Raw genomic sequence first — 5,429 nt, 5'->3', positions numbered from 1 at the left:
AAAATATATTCTACTGTCATGTAGAACTAAGAGGAACAAATTAAAAAATCAGGATCAAAGCACATTTAGTTGTTTGGTTTAAACTACCTGCTGCTACAACTTATTTTCTTAAACAAACAAACAAACTTCCAAAATCAATCAATCAATCTTTGTCTTTCTTATTTCATTTGCCATACATAAGAAAGTATGTTCTAGGTCTGTTTTTTTTTTTTTTTTTGGGGGGGGGAGTTTTAAGTATCCTGAGCATCCCTGTGCTATATAAACTATCCTGTTGTGTTGAAGTTTGCTCATCTACTTGCCTGTATCTTCCAATAAACTGGGAACCCCTTAGGGCAGAAACCACTTTGATCATTTGAACTTTAATATCTCACCCAGTGCCTAACGTGTAAATAAATAATGACTGAAGGGAGAATGAATGAATGAAGAAACATTGATTATAGTTCCAGGCCGCTGACAATATAGTTAAGGGTCAACATTTTCTCCTCTGACAAATAAGTAATCTCAGTTAGGCAAAAGTTCTGAGAAGGTGACACTTAGGAGGGACCTTTAAGAAATTCTATGATGTCTTTTTATAGATGGATATCCAGAATGACGAGGAGAAGCATCTAAAGTCATTTGGTGCATTAGAGTAATAGGAGAGATAGGTGAACAGATAGATGATGGGAGTTAATGCCTCTATATATCCTAATCAACACACAGGTATGCCTATGAACACACTCTGTCCTTATATACAAGTGTGTGTGCACTTGAGTGTGTTTAAACAAACAAACAAGCACAGGTTCACACGAATCTTCTAGAATACTCACTGAATGCTTCCTGACTTCTCTCCTCCCTCCCTCCCAAGGTGCATTGGCTCACTTCTGAGGATCACTGATTGCAGAGACTTAGCTCTGAGGATAGCAGGCCAGTCAGAAGCCCTTTTTGATCACAGTAGCTGAAATTCACCAAGCCCAGGCCAAGGTGTGAAGAGAAGGCTTCTGATTAGAGAGACAGTCAGGAAGTGACATCCAGGAGGCATTCTTCTTTGGGAGTAGCTTGTACCTGAGTTGGTCCGTGACAGTGCAGTACCTGGCTTGAGGAACACTCTTTGAGAGTCCAGAGAAACTTCCTTAGTGAGGAACTGACATAGAGACTATTGTTGCCAGTTATTAAACTTAGAACTGCAACATATCAAAAAGCCCTGTGATTTGCGGTGCTGCTGTGTACAGCACACCACCCCCTTCCCAAGTAGGCAGACCCAGAGGCTGGCGACACAAGCCAGTCCTTCCGCTGATAAATGAAGTCATACATTCCACAGCAAATCCCCAGATGCGTTCAGTCTGTTATCTGTGGATTCTTCCTCTGGTCTCCAGCCTCCCCTTTCACACCATCTGTCTTATCTCTTGTTTGTCTTCCAGTACTACAAAACGATCTTTTGCTCTCTGCCTGGCCTTTGCAGGCCAACACGCTGCCCCCAGAGGAAACCAGGCCTCATGCTTCTGGGCAGATGTCCTGATGTTTCTGACCTTGACCTCATTCCTCTCAAGCAGGGCTTTCTGGCAGCCTTAGCCAGGCTCTTATCTCTCCTATCAGTACAAGGGTGTCAGAGTGTCCCAGGGAAACATTAATCAAGGGCCCCATCCTGACATCAGCTCTTTAGAAGCTCTCGGGTGCCTTGAGTGCTTCTGGAGGTCTGGGCAGACCACACTGGGCCGCTTTTATCCACTGACTCTCGTCCCTGGGCAGCCAGCTGATTGATGGCAAAATGGAAAATTAAACATTTATGCATGGAAGACCAGAAAAGCACAGGAAGAGTTTAAGTGCATGCGTTTGCAGGAGAAGCATTATCTTTATCTGCACCGTGATTCCTCTGAACACCATTTGTCTCATCACTACAGGGCTCACGAAAGTCTCCTCCTGGGACATCTGTCTTTGGACTGACACATCTTTTGGGGCCATTGAGCTGTTTTTCCATACAAACCATAGTGAAAGACCTGTGATTACTTTCAGCTCCTTCCAGGTTTGTCCAAGTAATGACCTCTCCGGTTTATTTCCTGAAGTCTGCTCCCACCCTACCTCCTAGATGCATCCTTTTCCAAGAAATAGTCCAGAACCTTCTACTTGACTTCAGAGAAGACTTGGGAGTACCAGGGGAAGGAGGATGATGTCCACATTGTACTACTGAATGTGTTTCATGATCAAAAGAAGTAATGTTCTTTCTAGGCCAGGTTAGAACTGCAAGAGATAACCCTCATCTCAACGGAAGTTAAGAACGTTCTAACAGTTGTTGACCAGCAAATTATATGCACTGTCTTGGGAGGTGACAGGATCCCCTGCATCTGGATTTTTTTTTTAATGCTAGAAAACTGTCTTAGTAATGATGGAAAGGGCCTTGTTTTGAGAATGGGAGCAGTTGTTTTTAAAAGCTCACCCAAAATCTAAGATTTTAGTAATTTCTTCTGTATTCTTGACCTTTCAAGCTTTTGCCTGATAATATTTTAGGATCAGTACTAAAAGGATTTGTTAGGCTTGGATCTCCTACAAGTATGGAAGATGTGTCTTTAGGAAAAATCAGTATTTTTTTTTTCTTGAATAAAGAACAAGGTTGAAACAGAGAGTTTAAGTTAAAATCTATGGGTTTTGATACCTAATTCCTCCAGTTTCCATATTAATTTTGGTTTTGAAAAGTTACCTGCAAACTTCAGTGGCAGCAGTGTTCTAAGTAGAGAAGTAAATGACCCTTAGTTTATAATACCTGGCAGCTGGCAAAGGGTACAAAGAACTCCTCTGTTGGAATTACGTTATTGCAGCAATTTGGTGGAGAATGAGAGTGACTTTGGATTCCTCAGTGGTTCCCCCCGACCTATATTTCTTTTTCTGTTTCTCTTTCCCTTTGTTTCCTTTCCTCCTTCCTTCCTTCCTCCCTTCCTTCCTTCCATCCTTTATATTATACTAGGCCATTGTCATAAATATGTGACACAAATGGAGATGCCGCGAGGACCTTAGGTTACTCAGCATGGCATCAGAAAGACCATTTAGAGAACAGGCACGTTACTGGACAATCATTTTGATTTCAGAGCTGCAAGAGACAGTATGGTGGTTGAGCACAGGCATTGAGGTCTGGTCAAGATGAGTTTTAAATCTGGTTTGACCTTTATACCTATGAATCTATTATCTCATTAATAAAAATGGAAGTAATTATCCACAACTTTGCTGTAAATCAATACCAGTAGATATTAGCGGATCTTAGAATAATACCAATTGACCATTGATCAGGGCAGGTAAGTACTGATTCATTATAAATTGTTGGGATAAAAAATAATGTGTTCATATTTTAGGCTATTGTAACAAAATACGCAAAATATCTTGGAGGCAAAAGCTTATAAAATAAATTTATTTCTCGTAGTCCCAGGTCAAGACATCAACAAATTCTGTGTCTTGTAAAGGCCATTATCTTTTGTTTCATAGAAGGTAACTGCATCTTCTCTTGGTGTGAGGGGAAAACTAGGTCCTTCAGCCCTGATCCCATTCATGATTGGTTCCACCTTCACTGTATTGTCACTAACACGTCTAAATCCCAAATGCTTCTCCATAATCACCTCCTAAAGCCTTCACTTGTTTATGCAATCACATTGGGGATAAAGTTTCAAAATATGAATTTTAGGGAGCAAGACACATATTTAGATCACAATACTGTCTTAAAAAGAAAAGCTACAGATGATGTGTTTCAACTAAAGGGACCATTCATTCTGTAAATGTGCTATGATGTTGAACAATTTAAAAGGCGCTGATCTTAAGGAAGTGACATTCACAGACGTAGAACATGCTCACATTTTTAAGAAAAGCATATTTGGGAACTCCATGATTCTTAAAGGTAAACCTGGTGATTTGGTGACATAAGTAGGCTCAGAATATAAGGGATACAGGATTGAAAGAGTTTTCTTATTGATAGAATATGAATTTCATAGAGGTGAAAAGATGCTGAAGAGCTTTACCCTTTTTGGAGAAAGAGCTACCATTAAAAAGCTTAGTTTTACCATGGGGCCAAGTCACTTGATAGGTGCAGGTATCCTAGACAAGCAAATGAAATAAATATCAGTCATACACTGTACATGAGACACTTTGCTGGGGAGTTATACACGTTTCCTTGTGTCTTCACAACTCTGAGAAGGAGGTGGTGTTTTTGTGAAGCTTTTTTCTATTTTCAGGAAGTATCACATTTTAGAGCAAGGAATTTTTCTCAGAATTACTAGCTGTTTTTTGACATGTGCCTTCCTTTTATCTGTCTTGAAATACTTCCATTCAACTCCCTTGTGCTGATGTACTCAAGTTTGTTTATTCTAAACCCAGACCTCAGTGACTCCATAGTCTGTGATCTTATCTTCTTTTATCCTTTGCTTTTCAAGATAAACTTTATTATTCCGCTTATATGTGAGTGCGTGCACATACATACAGAGACATTCTAGAACCAATCCCGTTCCATCATAACCGTCAATTTGTGGGTCTTCCCATTCCCTGAGAGCATGAAAGGCAGTTTTAATCATGTTTGTGTACCACGCTCTAGGGCACAGTTTTTCCATCAAGGACATATTCAAATTGATGAATGAATGAATAAATACATGAATTTAAAAATAAATTCTGACTTCTCTCTGGATATTTCCAGTTATGATAATCTTCAGTATTAGGCACAGACAATATTGGGTAAGGAATAGCAGAATGACAACATTCACCATTCCACAGGAGAGTGGGATGATGTTCTTGATCATTTTCAGAATCTTTTTTGAAAGAAGCAAATGAATTCATGGGACGTTTTTCTGCCAACTTGTATCCATCATGAAAGAATCCATAATAATTTATAACATTTTCATCCCAGTCCTAACCAGTCATCTTAAAAGACAATCAAATGTTTCTTGATGATAATCAGTGCAGGCAAAGTGGGAAACCCAGTTTCTGCGACTCTGGCTTTCCTACAGGGTAAAGTTGTTATCACCCTTCTCGGAAACTACATTAAGAACATTATCTTGGGGTCCCCTGGAGACACCCCCCCACTCACACACATGCATTATGAAGGGTTTGTTCCATTCTCATGTCAGATGGGCTGGTGGTCAGCCATTTCAGTCTTAATGAAAAATATCTCTTTGGTGTGTGATCTCATATACAAATAGTTACTTATGTTGGGCTCTCCTCTACCTCAACCCATCAAACCACACTCCTTAGGGATTTCTCAATGGGCCTTAATATATCATGAGAAGCAGAAGTTGTCATGTGTCAAAGGAATTTCCCCTCCTTATGCTGTCTTCTGTCATAATATATAGACTTTCCCTTACTACATATCAAGTCACTGATACATATGATTACATTATCTTGGCATTTGTCTTTCTTGAAGGGATCTGAAACACATGATATATTTGGAAGAGATTTTTTTTTAATGTCTGTGAATTTAAAAGCAG

Source organism: Marmota flaviventris, chromosome 18, assembly GCF_047511675.1.
Source record: "Marmota flaviventris isolate mMarFla1 chromosome 18, mMarFla1.hap1, whole genome shotgun sequence".
Classification (NCBI taxonomy): domain Eukaryota; kingdom Metazoa; phylum Chordata; class Mammalia; order Rodentia; family Sciuridae; genus Marmota; species Marmota flaviventris.
The sequence above is the reverse complement of the archived record's forward strand: the minus strand, read 5'-3'. Positions refer to the sequence as shown.